We start from the raw sequence: 19,218 nt of genomic DNA on the forward strand, positions 1-19,218 counted from the left end.
ATGGTTTTCTTTTATTCATGTTTAATGTTTATCTATTAAAATAATTCACCTACATCTTTTGCCTCTTCTTTCTTTCACTCAGTACAGTTAAAACTACATCACAGCTAACTTGGATAGAAGAAAAAAAGAAAAGAAAAAACACAACTTAATCATGCAATTTTTCAATTTAAACTTCCAGTTGGTTACTAGTTACTAAACATGGATTTAGTGCAGTCAATCTCCTCTTTTCAAAAATCATTAATTCTTTGATTGAAATCAATAGGCATAGGCAACCTAAATATGTACAATGATTAATCATCAACTGGGGTGATTCAATCAGTGAAGCTACAGATAATCATTCTGGCCATTTGTAAAAGGTAATTAGATCCTTTCAATGCCAAAATGTTCACATCTAGTCTTTATGAATAATATATGCTGAGAAACGAACCATGATTTGTGTCTTTATCTAAAGGGATACAATATCAGAGACAAATTGGTTATGGCTCTTATATTTTCATGCATATATCTGTGTTTGTGAGAGAGATTTATCACATTGAATGGTAAGATGAAATTTCCTAGTTTATGTAGAATCAAGAAACCTTTACTCTTGTTTTTCCAGTGGAATACATAGTATGCCTCAGTGTATAAAATTAGAACAGTTTTCTTTAAGCCACAAAACATATATCTATGTATATGTGTGTATACACACACACACACACACACACACACACACATATTCAGCTCAGTTCAGTCTCTCAGTCATGTCCAACTCTCTGTGACCCCATGGGGAGCAGTGTGACAGGTCCCCCATCCATCACTAATTCCTGGAGCTTACTCAGACTCATGTCCATCAAGTCAGTGATGCCATCCAATCATCTCATCCTCTGTAGTCCCCTTCTCCTTCCACCCTCAGTCTTTCCCAGCATCAGGGTCTTTTCCAATGAGTCAATTCTTCACATCAGGTGACCAAAGTATTGGAGTTTCAGCTTCAGCATCAGTCTTTCCAATGAATATGCAGGACTGATTTCCTTTAGGATTGACTGGTTGGTTCTTCTTGCAGTCCAAGGGACTCTCAAGAGTCTTCTCCAGTGCCACAGTTCAAAAGCATCAACTCTTCTCTTCAGTGCTCAGCTTTCTCTATAGTTCAACTCTCTCATCCATACATGACTACTGGAAAAACCATAGCTTTGACTAGAGGGACTATTGTTGGCAAAGTAATGTCTCTGCTTTTTAGTATGCTGTCTAGGTTGGTCATAGTGTTTCTTCTAAGGAGAAAGAATCTTTTAATTTCACGGCTGCAGTCACCATCTGCAGTGATTTTGAAGGCCCCAAAATAAACTCTGTCACTGTTTCCTTTGTTTCCCCGTCTATTTACCATGAAGTGATGGGACTGGATGCCGTGATCTTTGTTTTCTAAATGTTGAGTTTTAAGCCAACTTTTTCACTCTCCTCTTTCACTTTCATCAGGAGGCTTTTTAGTTCCTCTTCACTTTCTGCCATAAGGGTGGTGTCATCTGCATATCTGAGGTTATTGATATTTCTCCTGGAAATCTTGATTCCAGCCAGTGCTTCATCCAGCTTGGCATTTTGCATGATATACTCTGCATATAAATTACATAAGCAGGATTATAATATGCAGCCTTGACATACTCCTTTTCTGATTTGGAACCCATCTGTTTTTCCATGTCCAGTTCTAACTGTTGCTTCTTGACCTGCATACAAATTTCTCAGGAGGCAGGTAGGTGATATTTCCATCTCTTGGAGAAATTTCCACAGTTTATTGTGATCCACACAGTCAACGGCTTTGGCATAGTCAATAAAGCAAAGGTAGATATTTTTTCTGGAACTCTTGCCTTTTCAATGATCCAGTGGATGTTGGCAATGTGATCTCTTGCCCCTCTACCTTTTTTAAATCCAACTTAAACTGCTGGAAGTTCATGATTCATATACTGCTGAAGCCTGGTTTGAAGAATTTTGAGCATTACTTTGCTAGCATGCAAGATGAGTCCCATTGAGTGTTAGTCTAAACATTCTTTGGCATTGCCTTTCTTTGGAATTGGAATGAAAACTGATCTTTTCTAGTCCCGTGGCCACTGCTGAGTTTTCCAAATTTGCTGGCATATTGAGTGCAGCACTTTCACAGCATCATATTTTAAGATTTGAAATACCTCAACTGGAATTCCATCACATCCACTAGCTTTGTTCTTAGTGTTGCTTCCTAAGGCCTATTTGACTTTATATCCAGGAGGTCTAGGTATAGGTGAGCGATCACACCATCATGGTTATCTGGGTCATGAAGATCTTTTTTACATAGTTCTTCTGTGTATTGTTGCCACCTCTTATTAATACCTTCTGCTTCTGCTAGGTCCATACCATTTCTGTCCTTTATTGTGCCCATCTTTGCATGAAATGCCCCCTAGGTATCTCTAATTTTCTTGAATGTATATAAATATATATACACACATAATTATAACTTCCAGATAACCAAACTGGATTTAGAAAAGGAAGAGGAACTAGAGATCAAATTACCAACTTTTGCTTGATTATAGAGAAACCAAGGGAATTTCAGAAAATCATCTATCTCTGTTTCATCATCTACACTAAAGCGTTTGACTGTGTGGATCATGAGAAACTGTGGAAAGCTCTTAGAGAGATAGGAATATCAGACCATCTTACCTGTCTCTTGAGAAATATGTATGCCAGTCAAGAAGTGACAGTTAGAACCCTGTATGGAATAATTGATTGGTTTAAGATTGAGAAAGGACTAAGACAGGGCTGTCTGCTGTCACTCTGTTTGTTTATCCTGAACACATCATGAGAAATGCTGAGCTGGATGAGTTACAAGCTGGAATTAAGATAGGTGGGAGAAACATCAACAACCTCAGATATGCAGATGATACCACTCTAATGGCAGAAAGTGAAGAAGAACTAAAGAGCTTCTTGGTGAGGGTGAAGGAGGTGAGTGAAAGAGTCAGCTTAAGACTAAATATTAAAAAAAAAAAAAAAAACCCTAAGATCATGGCATCCAGTCCCATTACTGCATGGCAAAGAGAAAGGGAAAGGTGGAAGCAGTGACAGATTTCCTCTTCTTAGACTTCAAAATCACCTCAGACACTGACTGTAGCCATGAAATCAGAAGACGATTGTTTTTTGGCAGGAAAGCAATGGCAAACCTTGACAGTGTGTTTAAAAGCAGAGACATCACTGTGCTAACAAAGTCCATATAGTCAAGACTATGGTCTTCCCAGTGATCATATACGGTTGTGAGAGCTGGACTATAAAGATGGCAGAATGTCATAGAATTGATCCCTTTGAACTGTGGTGCTGGAGAAGACTCCTGGCAATCATTTGGAGAGCAAGGAGATCAAACCAGTCAATCTTAAGGGACATCAACACTGAATATTCACTGGAAGGACTGATGCTGAAGCTGAAGCTCCAGTATTTTAGTCATCTGATGCAAACAGATGAGTCATTAGAAATATCCATGATTCCAGGAAAGATTGAGGGCAGGAGAAGATGGCATCAGAGGATAAGATGGCTGGACAACATCACTGATGCAATGAACATGAGCTTTGGAAAACTCCGGTAGATGGTAAAGGACAGAGAAGCCTGGTGTCCTGCATCCATGGGGTTGCAAAGAGTCAGACACTACTCGGTGACTGAACAACAACAATTATTATATACTATATATATCCGGATTGCTTTATTGTCTTAGACAGTGTTGCTTTTACGTGTGATTTTGTGCCAGGAGTAAAGGATTTTCCCCTCAAATATTCAATAATTCAGTCTTTATTTAAATTTAGGAACACTCTATATTTTTTTTTCCTTTTTCTTTGAAAGTCCCTCAGTTGTGTCCAACACTTTGCAACCTCATGGACTATACAGTCCATTGAATTCTCCAGGCCCGAATACTGGAGTGGGTAGCCTTTACCATCTCCAGGGGATCTTCCCAACCCAGGGATTGAACCCAGGTACCCTGCATTGCAGGTAGAATCTTTAGTATAAATTTGGAACCACCTCTATTTTTCATGAGTAAAATGACTGCTAATTTTAGCAATGGTGGTGGAATCTTCTTTGTTTCCTCATACAAACATACAGTGTGTGTTGGAAAAAACCCTCTCAGACATTGTGCCATATACCTAAACGTTTGAAGTACCATTTTTAGGACACTGAGTTCTAGATATATTTATGGTCTTTTCAGGCAGATTCAAAATGTATGAATATAGCTGTGATCTGCCTCAGAGGTGTTAGTGGAAAAAAAATCAAGTCAGAGTATAAATCCTCAAGGAATTGTAAGTAGCATAATCACATAGTTAAATTCCAAAGCCTGTTTTATTTTAAAATGACTGGTTGCATCTGTCATTAATTAATTTATTTTATTTTTAATTAATTTTTATTGGAGTACAATTGCTTTACAATGTTGTTAGATTTTACTGTACAGCAACGTGAATCAGCCACATATATACATATATCTGGCACAGTGGTAAAGAATCTGCCTATCAATGCAGGAGACACAAGAGACAGGCCTTTTATCCCCGAATTGGGAAGATCTCCTGGAGAAGGAAAGGGCAACCCACTCCAGTATTCTTGCCTGGAAAATTCCATGGACAGAGAAGCCTAGTGGGCTATAGTCCATGGGGCCGCAAAGAGTTGGGCATGACGGAGCAACTTGAGCCTGCACACATGCATGCCTCCCTTTTGGACTTCACTACCTTTCTGGTCATCAGAATGCATCAAGTAGAGTTCCCTATACAGTTATCTATTTTATACATAGTATCAATGATGTATGATTATGTTTGTCATTTACTGATATACTACAAATTATCCCCCAAAGTGGCAGCTAAAAAAATAAAAAACCTTATTTGACAATTTCTGATTCAAGGATCTGGATGCTACTTATCTGAGTCCTCTGGCCCAGGGTTTCTCATAATGCTGCAAAAACATGTTGCTGGTTGGAGTTGTAATCATCTCACATGGATTGGTTGTTCAAGACAAAGTGCAGAGCAGTGCGTGTATGCTTATTAGTGTCCAACTGTTTGTGACCCCATGACTGCAGCCCATCAGGGTCTTCTGTCCACAGAAGTCTCCAGGCAAGAATAGTGGAGTGGATTGCCATTTCCCTCTCAGTGGATCTTCCCGACCCAGGGACTGAACCCACATCTTGAATGTCTCCAGCATTAACAGGTGGGTTATTTACCACTGCACCACTTGGGAAGGGATAACCTCTATTGCTTTGTTCTCTTTATCTTCTTTCTGTATACCCCCTGAAGAATCATTGTAGAAGAAACAAATAGCTCCTGGCCAAAGATTTTAAATGGGAGAAATTTAGGTTACCAGATAATGTATATGAAATCACCTAGAGAAATAAAACCTGGAAAATAACCCCAATAATAGTTTATAAACTCTTGTGCACAACTCAGACCTATAAATACATGGATCTGATTCTAAGTAGCATGTCTATGACTTTGTACACTGAACAAATAGATTTTCATTCAAGTCTCAGATCAACCCCTGAGAAGTGCACACACAGGGAAGAATGAAATAGCACAGTTGATCTTTTTATTATTGAATTATGTTACATATATATGTGGGTATATATATATATATATATATATATATAAGCAAATATATTCATATATATGTATGTATATATATATATATATTCTGGTTATAATTTTTTTATTAGATACATGATTTGCAAATATTTTCCTCCATTCTCTGAGTTGTCTTTCTTAATGGTGTCCTTTGAAGCATAGAGTTTTAAACTTTAAAGAAGTCTCTTTGTGCTTTTGTTGTCGTATCTGGGAAAATGTTACCAAATTCACATTCACAAAATTAACTCTTTTACATTCTTCTAAGAATTTTGTAGTGTTATCTATTACAGTTAGATTTATGCTTCATTTTCATTTTGAAGAGGAGTCCATCTTCATTCATACTTTTGCATGTGGACAGACAATTTGCTGAAAATACTGTAGTTTCCCCTTTCAACTGTTTTGGCACATTTGTAAAAACTCAGTTGACCATAAATGCAAAGGACTATTTCTAGAAATTCAGTTCTATTCTATCAGTCAAGGTGTCTATACCAACACTGCACTGTTTAAATAGTGTAAATTTTAGTAACTTTTGCAATTGTGATTATGTCTTCTAACATTGTTCTTATTCAAGCTGAGTAGATTATGGTGATTTTTCTAGCCATATTAATTTATGCAGCTTGAAAAATATTTTAAAAGCACAAAAGAAAATGCAAAGTTGAACATAAAGTGAAAAAAAATGGTCCTAAATATAAGCCAGATTGACCACATAAGTGATAAACATAAGAATTTAAAGTCTGTAAAGATATAATAGACATCCTTCGGATTGTTTACGTTTAATAGTTAATGTTGCTATCTAAATTATTTCATGAATTTTACATTAGACTGTACCAAACACGTAATTTAAATTAGGAACCAAAGTAAATTTAAAGTAAAACAGTAAAACTTTTAAATTTAAAAGTTTTTGTTAAAAACTGAAGTATGCCTTGAGTTACATTATTGTGTTAGCTTCTGGTGTAGAGCAAAATGATTGTTATATAAATCTACTTATATATATATATGAATTCATATATGAATAAATAATATGAAATATATGAATAGAGGATATTAATATGGTTGAAGAAGATATATATACATATATATGTATATATACTTTTCATGGGACTTCCCAGGTGGTCCCAATGGTAAGAACCTGCCTGCCAGTGCAAGAGACCTAAGAGATGTGGGTTGGATCCCTGGGTTGGGAAGATCCCCTCCCAGGGTATGGCAATCCACTCCAGTATTCTTGCCTGGAGAAACCCATGGACAGAGGAGCCTGGCAGGCTACAGTCCACAGGGTTGCACAGAGTTGGACATGACTGAAGTGACTTAGCAAACACAAAATTTTTATGAAATTTGTATATATTCTTTTTCATATTCTTTTCCATTGTGATTTATTATAGGATATTGAATATATCTCCTTGTGATGGACAGCAGGGCCTTGTTTATCAATAAAAATATAAAGTTTTAATGAATATGTTAAGAGATTAAATTTGATTTGAAAAACCAAAATTTAATCATCAGTCTTAAAAATATAATTTTCAAGTTTCATCACTTAGAGAACCTAGATGAAATGATACTCAGAAATAAGGAACAGCATTCTACCCAGATCTTATTTTGAATGATGAAACAGAGACCTTGGAGACTGGGAGAGCTACATGACTGTAGGACATTTTATGCCAGAGATCAAGGAAGAACACAATAAATAATAGTGGTTTTTTTTTTTTGATCTGTTACTAAAACCAGTTTTAAGGTATCCTACTCCTTGAATGCTGAAGAATATACACACAAAATTATATATTGATTAGTCATTGGAATATTCAAAAGAGAAAAATATTTCTACCATGTTAGATATCATGACTTCAAGTTTTTTTGAGAAACAGACCATAGATGAAATAAACATTTAATCCTGCTTAAAACAACAACAACAACAAAAAAAGTGGTGTTCATTCTCATTTAATAGGATTTTATTATGAAGTTGTCAAGTGATACAGAAAAAATATAGTATCATGAAAATCACTATTTTGCTACATTTAATGAAATAACAGAATTCAGGTAAGGATCATCAATAAATGTTACCACTGGTTGAAAAGTCATGCTTTATGATTCCATATATTACTTCCCAGTTGAAAAGAACAGATGTTTTTCAGGGAGAAATCTGGCAGTCATCACTTTAACTAATTGTATAAAATAAACATTCCTAAAAGTTAGACATTTAGATTGTCTGTAATATGCACTGCTTAATGGGATGTAATATTAAGTACAAAAATCACTATGAAGAATTTTTGCTAAAAATGTTTAACCTGAGTCTTGGCCGTGAAGATCATTTTTGTACAGTTCTTCTGTGTATTCTTGCCACCTCTTCTTAATATCTTCTGCTTCTGTTAGTTAGGTCCAGACCATTTCTGTCCTTTATCGAGTCCATCTTTGCATGAAATGTTCCCTTGGTATCCCTAATTTTCTTGACGAGATCTCTAGTCTTTCCCATTCTGTTCTTTTCCTCTATTTCTTTGCACTGATCACTGAAAAAGGCTTTCTTATCTCTTCTTGCTATTCTTTGGAACTCTGCATTCAGATGCTTATGTATTTCCTTTTCTCTTTTGCTTTTTGCCTCTCTTCTTTTCAAAGCTATTTGTAAGGCCTCCCCAGACAGCCATTTTGCTTTTCTTGCATTTCTTTTCCATGGGGATGGTCTTGATCTCTGTCTCCTCTACAATGTCATGAACCTCATTCCATAGTTCATCAGGCACTCTATCTATCAACTCTAGGCCCTTCAATGTATTTCTCACTTCCACTGGAACAAAGCAAGTGTTGAGCTTCAATTCCAGTTGAGCTGTTTCAAATCCTGAAAGATGATGCTGTGAAAGTGCTGCACTCAATATGCCAGCAAATTTGGAAAACTCAGCAGTGGCCACAGGACTGGAAAAGGTCAGTTTTCATTCCAATTCCAAAGAAAGACAATGCCAAAGAATGCTCAAACTACTGCACAATTGCACTCATCTCACATGCTAGTAAAGTAATGCTCAAAATTCTCCAAGCCAGGCTTCAGCAATACGTGAACTGTGAACTTCCTGACGTTCAAGCTGGTTTTAGAAAAGGCAGAGGAACCAGAGATCAAATTGCCAACATCCACTGGACCATGGAAAAAGCAAGAGGGTTCCAGAAAAACATCTATTTCTGCTTTATTGACTATGCCAAAGCCTTTGACTCTGTGGATCACAATAAACTGTGGAAATTTCTTCAAGAGATGGGAATACAAGAACACCTAACCTGCCTCTTGGGAAATCCGTATGCAGGTCAGGAAGCAACAGTTAAAACTGGACATGGAACAACAGACTGGTTCCAAATAGGAAAAGGAGTACATCAAGGCTGTATATTGTCATCCTGCTTATTTAACTTCTATGCAGAGTACATCAGAGAAACGCTGGACTGGAAGAAACACAAGCTGGAATCAAGATTGCCAGAAGAAATATCAATAACCTCAGATATGCAGATGACACCACCCTTATGGCAGAAAGTGAAGAGGAAATAAAAAGCCTCTTGATGAAAGTGAAAGTGAAGAGTGAAAAAGTTGACTTCAAGCTCTACATTCAGAAAACGAAGATCATGGCATCCGGTCCCATCACTTCATGGGAAATAGGATAAGGAAACAGTGGAAACAATGTCAAACTTTATTTTTTTGGTGCTCCAAAATCACTGCAGATGATGACTGCAGCCATGAAATTAAAAGACGCTTACTCCTTGGAAGAAAAGTTATGACCAACCTAGATAGTATATTCAAAAGCAGAGACATTACTTTGCCAACTAAGGTCCATCTAGTCAAGGCTATGGTTTTTCCAGTGGTCATGTATGGATGTGAGAGTTGGACTGTGAAGAAGGCTGAGCACGAAAGAATTGATGCTTTTGAACTGTGGCATTGGAGAAGACTCTTGAGAGTCCCTTGGCCTGCAAGGAGATCCAAGCAGTCCATTCTGAAGGAGATCAGCTCTGGGATTTCTTTGGAAGGAATGATGCTAAAGCTGAAGCTCCAGTACTTTGGCCACCTCATGCGAAGAGCTGACTCATTGGAAAAGACTCTGATACTGGCAGGGATTGGGGGCAGAAGGAGAAGGGGATGACTGAGGATGAAATGGCTGGATGGCATGGCGGACTGGACGTACGTGAGTCTGAGTGAACTGTGGGAGTTGGTGATGAACAAGGAGGCCTGGCATGCTGTGATTCATGGGGTCTCAAAGAGTCAGACACGACTGAGCAACTGAACTGAACTGAACTGAACTGAATGATGACAGCCTATTCTTCTCTTTGGACACAAAACTGAATGATTCAAGTTGAGGAAGTCTGATCGGCCTAATTTAGCACTCTATTCAAACACATTGGTTTAAGTTGATTCCTTAGTACACAAAAAGGGTCCTCACAGGGATCAATAAGAATGCTGACTGTATAGCATGGGGAATTACATTCTAACATATAATGGAATACAGTATGAAAAAAAGAATACCTATCACTTTTCTATATACCTGAAAATAACATAATATTGTAACTCAACTATACTTCAGTAAAAATGGGAAAAAGTTAAAAGTAAAAAAACAGCAACAAAAATAATGCAACCTGGGGATGAAAGATGAATGGAGCATTAGTAAACCTGGGCATGTTTAAAAAAACTAGTAGTAGTAGAAGAACTAACCTGCAAATTTTTTATGTTGAAATTCCCAGAAATTATTTTTACTGTTTTTACTTTTTCTTTACAGCTGAGACGGTATTTGCATGTTCACTTCAAAGTGAGAACTAAAGGGAGTTGGGGAGTTAAACATAATTTTCTGACCACTCATTTAGCTGCAGTGTTAAGGACAAGAGTATTCAATAAAAGTAACTGTTATTTTCTTATTTCTGATTTCACTTTGAGTTGGTACTGCATGTCTATTTCATGTAGGATATTAACTATAAACTGGGAAGTAATTTCTGCACATAATAAATGCTTAAATTTATCCCTGACTTCAATAATGAATCAAATTTTTCATTAAAATTATTCCTTTAATTTACAAAAATACAACATAATCATGTCTCTTTTGATTGGTTGATTCATAACATTCAAAAATGTTCAATATTAAAATTATCCTTCATTTAAACACTTTTCTTACATGTAGCAGTGTAATCTTTAATGATGTTAATGTTTAATAGAATATTTGTAACTTAAAATGATTTATTAACATTAAAATTATGTATTTTCAGTTTTTTCTTATTCTGGTTTTGGTTTCAGGGTTAACTTACATTGAAAAATGAATTGGTATATCTTTTCTCTGCTTTATATTAAATGACATAAAAGTATATTTTTTGAATATTTGAGCAAGGAAGTGATTTTACATTGGGGTGAATCTTTTCAATGATCCATTTTGTCTTCTTCATTAATTAATTTAGTATTTGTCAAAACAGTCATCAGATTCATTGAGGTTTTACACATTTTCCATAGAATCACATATAAGGTCATGATTAGCTTATAAAGTTGATAGAAACTAAAATAAGGATTTAAATAATTCATCTGTAAAGTAGATGAAAACTACAGAAAATTGCCTCATTTCATTCTATATAAGTGATATTTTAGAAATGAAATTAATCAATCACTCAAAATTATGATAACTTTGTATACTACCCATTAACAAAATTAAGTTTTACAATTATGGAATATTAAAAATGTTCATTGAAAGAATATTTGAATATTTATTATTAGAAAATCTAAATGTGTATCTCTATATATAAATACCTTGCTTTGGGTATGTTAATCTATTTTATCTAGGCTAAGCTTTTGCATCAATAATTTAGAATATGTTTCTCATTTAATCCTTCCAAATGCAAGTAAATTTTTAGACATATTTACCCAGAATGTTAAAGACAAATGGCCTATTTTCTCCTTAGAGGTAAAAATAGTTTTCTGTATTTTTATCCATTTAAAAATGTCAGTCAGAAACACTTTTTTAGACTTTATATTTATTTAAACATTTTAATGCATATTACATAGACCTACAGGAAAATTTTATGTCAATATTTATGAGACAAGTTACTTAATAATAAATCCTATTAGTTATAAGAGATAAGTTGTATATATTTTTGAACTTCCTTAAACTATATTTATGTTTTCAATGAAAACATTTTCCCAAGATTTTCTTCTCCATTATATATACTAAAACCTTTTAAACTGAATTAGTCAGACCTACCAGAAAAGAAATATTGAAGTGCAGGAAGAAGCAGTTTGTTCTTGCTTCTGTGCCCAGTAACAATATTGGATATTGATTGATTAAAAGTTGCTCAGTCGTGTCCAAGTCTTTGCAACCCATGGACTATATAGTCCATGGAATTCTCCAGGCAAGAATACTGGAGTGGGTAGCCTTTCCCTTCTCCAGCGGATCGTCCTAACCCAGGGATTGAATCCAAGTCTCCCGCATTGCTGGCGGATTTTTTTTTTTTTCTTTTAACCATTTGAGACATTGGGGAAGCCCAAGAATACTGGAGTGGTCAACTCATCCCTTCTCCAGTGAATCTTCCTAACCCAGAAGTTGAACCTGGGTCTCCTGCATCGCAGGTGGATTCTTTACTACTGAGTTATCAGGAAAACCCATTACAGCTTAACAAAACATTGATGAATTACCTGCATCATTGCTGAAAATGCATGAATTCGAGTATAAAGAGATTAGTGAGAATTTGCAGAGCTATTCTAAGTGTTTTAGACTTATGTTTCAGCTTATAATCCTTGAACGATAATATTGCACTTATTTTACATGTGGTAAAATCAAGGCATAGAGAATTATTGTAACTTGCCACTGTAACACAGATTTTGTATATGTGTATGTATTTGTATGTGTGCTTGTGTGTACTTACATATATTTGTGTGTGTAATCACATGTATAATCACACATAATACATACCACATAATTACATAGCCTCTTGTCTTTGTTGATTTGCAGTGTAACACAGAAAGAAGACCCTGACTGGAATGGGAAATGAGAAATAAAGATGCAATATTTTGAATCATTTGAGGAATATTAAAACAGGAGAGCAAAAAAAAAAAAAAAAGACATGAATTTTTTGTTTTAACATAGAAACAATATTGCCTTAGTAAAATATTATGAAAACATTTCCAATGATGATGGGATACCTTCAATGTGTCTCAAGAATAAAATAATTTGATAAATTATATATTTTTTAAAGTTCCACTGGCCTTCTTTACAAAGTTTATTACAAATATTTTACACTTATAGTTAAAGAATTATATATGAATTAATCTTAATTAAAACAAAACATCATTCAGTTATGCAGATATAACCAAAAGTCAATTTTAAATGATTTTATCATCAAATAATTGAAGAAATATCCATTTGTTTAAGAACAATAAAATTAACCCTGTTTTTACAAAATTTTTCATGTTCTGCTTTGCTTAGTTGTTCAGTCATATCAGACTCTTTGCAACTCCATGGGCTGTAGCCCGCCAGGTTCTTCTGTCCATGGGGATTTTCTAGGAAAAAACACTGGAGTGGGTTGCCATGCCCTTCTCTAGGGGATCTTCCCAGCTCATGGATGGAACCCAGGTCTCCCACATTGCAGGCAGATTCTTTACTGTCTGAGCCACCAGGGAAGCCCAAGAATACTGGAATGGGTAGTCTATCCCTTCTCCAGAGGAACTTCCCAACCCTGGGAATTAAACATGGTTCTCCTGCATTTCAGGTGGATTCTTTACCAGCTGAGCCACCTGGAAATGAATTAATGTAATAAAAAGTGAATATAAATATTAAGGAGACTGCTTCACTATTATTTCTATATGTTGCTATTATTGGCTGATAGACAATACAGGAAAGTAAGAATACAAAACATCATAACAAATGTTGGGATTGTACAAGGCTTATTAGAGTTATATAGCAGTAGCTATCAAAAATTGAAATGGAAGTGTTTTTTTGCCCCAATGGCTCATGTTTCAGACATATATACTTATGATAGAGTCTGTATTGTATGGATAGGAAGTTATTTAAATAATTCAAGTATGAAATAATGAAAATCCATAACTAAAAAATATGAAATATATATGAAGATTTTAATATATTTTTAAAAGATCTAGGAAGTGAAATCTAAAGAGCCTTTTCCTGCTTTAATGTGAATAGTGAGTAGAAAATGGAACCTTAGATATCTTCTGAGTTTTATTCTATGGTGACTTGTAATAGGCAATACTAATGGTGAAATATAGAATATACAGTAGCACCTGTTTGTCACATATTGAGATGAGTTTCAATTTGGACTAATGTGTATTGCCTAGAACACATCTGGTTACAAATATTCAGGGTATAGTCAAGGAAAATACTGTGCAATGAATAATAATAATTCATAATAAACTATGAAACAATACTGCAAGTTAGACATCAGAGTGAAGATTTATTCAAAGGATATAAATTTTGGCCTCAGCATCACATAACTGGTTGTGGAAACCATGACTATGGATGAGGGCTCCAATCTGCATAGCTTTGCCTTTGTCTTCAGTAATGTTATCAGCTAAGAAGTAGGAGTAGAGAAATCAAATATTTTTATGTGTGATTTATGGCCACAACTTGATAACATAGCATCTGAATCCCAAAAGCACAGTCCTTTTTTAAAAATATATCAAACATATATTTCACCAAACTGAGTTGATGACTTTTCTATGCATTATTATGTATTCTGCTTAAATTAAAACACACACACACATACACACACACACAACAAAATATGCTATATAGGCATGTCCTCCATACAATACAGTGCTTTTGAAATTATCCTAGTATTTCATTATTTCCAGATTGATGTCACTTTAAGAATGTAAATCTCCCTTGTATTTAAGTATAAAGATCACTTGAAGTTAAAATTTATTTTTACATTGAGAAAGCAGAATAGTAGGCTCTTATATCCCACCAAATGCTTACTAGGTCTGCCAGTAGTATGCATATCATAAAATGTTCTCTTCAGATTACTTGGCTGATTGATACTGGAAATATATTCCACTTTCTACAATTCATATTATTTAAAGTATGTGGCTAATTTGGATGTTGCTCGGCAGATGATATTATACTAACCTCACTGACTTCCAGTTTTACCCTCTATATGAACAGTAGGAGAAAATTATGTAAAGTATTATGAAGAATTGTGTATGGCAGGAATAATTCAAACATCTGAGATCAGATTGCTAACTTAAATATATGGAATGGCAAGTGCAATACTATCATGAGCTTTGGTCATGCTTCAAAAAACAAACAAACAAACAAACAAAAACAAAGTAACCATCTCTTCTCCCTCCCTTTTATTATTGCCATTAATTAGTTCACTTATATACAAGCACACACACACACACACACACACCTATGATGGGTAAAACTTGAGGTTGTCATGATTTTACGATTTCAGATAGTAGAAATTGAAACTACATAACTCCTGTTTTAATGAACAGGAAATAGAATATCTGTCTTTCCATGGCTATCTTTAAAGAATATAAACCTCCTTTCTGACCTATTTCCCTCTAACTCTTTTACTGTTTTTCATGCTTCTATATCAAAACACATTTAGTTCAGTTTCAACCTTAATGGGAGGAAGGATTTTCTGTTCAGAAGGTTAAATACTATATCTCTTTTGAGATTATATTTTAAAGATTTGAACTTATGCATTTTTCATTGAAAAGAAGGATCCCAGATTTCTAGGACAATAATTATATGTGTTCTTGGAGAGAGAAGGGTAAGTAAAGCTATTAATATATACTTTTAATTCCTATAGCAAAGGAATCACAATGGAATTATTAACTCAAAGGATTTTATTTTTATGTCACACAAATTTTTAACCTGTCAGATTCAACTTCCTGGGTATAAAAAACATAAGGTAGATTGGAAAGTTGACCCACTGGGTGGTTCATCTAAGTTTGGGATACGGGAGAGAGTGTCGCTGAGTAGCAGTAACATTTTGCTTGAAAAGCCTCAGATTTTACCAGCTCTCAGATACCTTGTGCTCCAGCCAACACAACTAACTTTGTAGAAACCTTAGCTCCCTCCACTGAAGGTTAAAGCCTGGCTTTTTCCAATTATTTCAGATTAAACAATACATTACGTTTTCTGATGTCCCCAATAACTATTGAAAGAGTCAAGTGACCACTACCAAAACTAGGGAGAAGTTAATACCCTACAAGATACATTTTGATGATTGTGGATAAGAGATATAAGAGAGTGCTGAGGATTAATTTCTGCACTGTTTCATCCTTTGATAGACTGTTTCTATACCACCTGCCCAGATATATCCTCCACATTGATTGACTGGCTCTGTATCTTTTCTAGGTCTTGTCAGGTAGCTAAGTGGTTTAAAAAAAAAAAATCTGCCTGTCAATGTAGGAGATACAGGAGATGTGTGTTCAAGCCCTGGGTTGGAAAGATCCCCTGGAGGAGGAAATGGTAACCCACTCCAGTATTCTTGTCTGAGAAACCATGGACAGAGGAGCCTGATGGGCTACAGTCCAAAGGGTCATAAAGAGTTGGACACACAGAGGGACTGAAGAGGCGCACATATATCTTTTCTAGCAGTGAGTAATGTATCTGTTCCAATTCTTTCTTGCATGCCCTCTTTTTCCTCACTCTCTTTGTCCTAGCCTTACACCTCTCAGTAAAATATTAGCCTTAACTTTCACTTGGTTATGTATTTTTAGCTAACCCTAGGCTGCTGCTAAGCCTCTTCAGTCGTGTCCGACTCTGTGCAACTCCATAGGCGGCAGCCCACCAGGCTCCCCGCTCCCTGGGATTCTCTAGGCAAGAACACTGGAGTGGGTTGCCATTTCCTTCTCCAAACCCTAGGCTAAGAAATCCTAAATCAAAATAAAGTTTATATGACCTATCATGAATCTAGAAATGGGTATAATAAAAAGAGAAAAATATGAGAAACATGATAGAATTAGCGAGAATGGAAGCATGCAAAAAATTAAAGTTATCTTGAAAGTATAACAGGTGTGCTTATAAATGAAAGTTAGAAATCTTGAAATTTGGAATTCTACAATAGTGGAAGCATTAAAAAAATATGTTAACAGTATTTCTAATGCAGAAGAAAGTCTATAGTCTCTCTAGACTCATTGTAAGGAAAAGTTTCCCTGGTGGCTCAGATGGCAAAGAATCTGCCTGCAATGCAGGAGTCCTGGGTTCAACTGGTGCCTTGATCAATGGGGTCTGTTAGTATAGGGCAGTTTTGTTTAGTATGATTTTTCTTGTTTAGTAAGCTAGATTGGTGCAAGAGAAGCCATAGGCTCAATTATGAAGCAGGATTCAATTGATTCTAGGTGTTGAGAACATTGGAAATAGCAATCCACTCTAGCATTCTTGCCTGGAGAATCCCCGTGGACAGAGGAGTCTGGTGGGCTACAATCCATAACATTGCAGAGTTGGACATAACTGAAGTGACTTAGCATAAGGTAACTAATAGAGCTCATTGAGAATTACATGCAATAAATGTGGTATGAGCAGACTGAAAAGAGAATCCTGAATATGGTTTGCTTTGTTTGAGCACAAAAGATGCAGAGGAAAGGCATTAATGGAATTATCTAAAATTACTAATTTTTTCACAATATTCTTGTTGCAGTTATTCATTTAGAATGGGCTGAGATCCCAAGAAGTATCTGGAGTAATTTCAAGAAATGTGGGCTGCCTGAGACTAAGGAAGGTTGTGAAGGACTTGGACTGAACAAGAGTGACTCCATCTTCTGTGGTTTGGTGAATGCCCTGCTTAGGAATAGATTCCCAGAAAGTTTGCATCAAATTGTGAACCAAAAAAGAAAAAATAATGAGCCAAGATAAACTGATATAAAAAATGTAGGCTGACACCTGAAACTCTGCTATTATATTCAAAGCTATGCAATTTTGGCTTCAGTATATGCTTTTATATTAATGTAACATTTGTATTATATGGACTACATGGTAGACAGTTAAAAGAATCATCTCTTTAGGAATAGTTGGTGATATAGAAGCTATTTCTTTAACATTTTAAATAACCTCTTTTCATTTTTTATTCATAATATGTAGCATCAACAGCCATGAGATAATATTTCTACTTTTTTTTTTTTTTCTAAGTCAACTCATATTCTCTTCGAACAAACTTAGGGCATTCATTATTCCTTCATTTCTCTACAAGATAAGCCTCTCAGCATTACCTAAATCACCATCCATTGTGGCCATGATTATTTTTACATTTGTTTGCCTTTCATGAACCTTCTCTTTAGTTTCACTGGTATCATTTCCACTGTTTTCAGGTTGACTATCTACCATCCTATCTGTTTCATCATTCAGCTCACTCCTGCAATATCAGGGAACACATTATTAATTCTATTGTTCTGTTTCTCCTGGCTGACATATTTAACAGAATTGGATAAAATTTTCCTTCTTTCATACAAGATGAAGCCTCACTGTGCTTTTTGTTAATAATGACTTCCTTGCTATAACCTTTCATTTATTATGATTGTATTCAATGTTCTAAGGAGTAACAATTTGACTGATTATCAACCAAAATTTTGTTACATGAGTAGTTTGTGACCTCATTAAAGCCATGAGTGTTTCCTCAGGTAATTCAATATTAAATTAACATTAAATCTTAATACATTATCATTGTATTTTCTGACTTTCCTAATTTATATAGTGTTGGTGTTTACACAGTCCCATTTTGTTTAGAGTGGTTATAAGTTGTTACAAGGCTAATCTTATGATTATAATTTACTCAATAATTTAGCTATGATTTTGGGTAGGTGACAATATTGTTGTTCACTTATTTCTTACCATATTTTTTGTAAATACACAAAAAAAATGCATGATATAGTTAAAAAAAAATTAAGATCACACAGATGTATTCATATCATAAATACATATTCACTGATCACTTTTTATGTAACACGCATTGTAGTAAGCACCTAAAGAAATAAGAAACCCTCTTTCCTCAGGTACTTTATGGCATAATGTGAAAGTTGCTCATAACAATGCAGAAGTGTACTAAGATTTTCAATGAAAATAAGAAAGGTAAATTTGGAATTGTCACTTTCGTGGTGTTTTGAGTGCATGTATATATATATATGGATTCAAGGAAGTATTGCATTTAGGTTTTTAGAAATCCACATAGATGGTGAGCCAGAAATAAAGACCTGGTATCTATAACCCTTACTATGATAGTTATTGAAGGAGAGGAAATTAGATCTCTTATAGAATACGGGAGACACTGGTTTGAGTTTGTTTCAACTTTGATTTAACTTTAGTGAAAATAACGGGTGGAGTAAAAGTATAACTTGGAGCACAAAAATGTACACAGAGAATATAAAACCTTCTATTTATAATACAGTCTACAATGGAAATTAAAGAGGGGTATTAATAGAGAGAATACTTGCTTTCCTTTTTAAGATGGAAAGATCTGAGCTTATGTAATTGATAAAGTCAAAGGCCTATAATAAAGAAGGATATTAGGTTAAGTCTGTAAGAGATGGACAAAACTGGGCTTAGGGTGGAATTAGCAAGTAGTTTATCATCTATTTACATTAATTGACTCTAGAAGTGTTTATGTGTTGACTGGTCTAATAAGTCAATCATTGTTTAAACTCTTTAAATAGCATACTTATGCAAATGCATTTATTACATTAAAAAGTGTGTAATATCTTGAT

This window comes from Oryx dammah, unplaced genomic scaffold, assembly GCF_014754425.2.
Source record: "Oryx dammah isolate SB20612 unplaced genomic scaffold, SCBI_Odam_1.1 HiC_scaffold_24, whole genome shotgun sequence".
NCBI lineage: Eukaryota > Metazoa > Chordata > Mammalia > Artiodactyla > Bovidae > Oryx > Oryx dammah.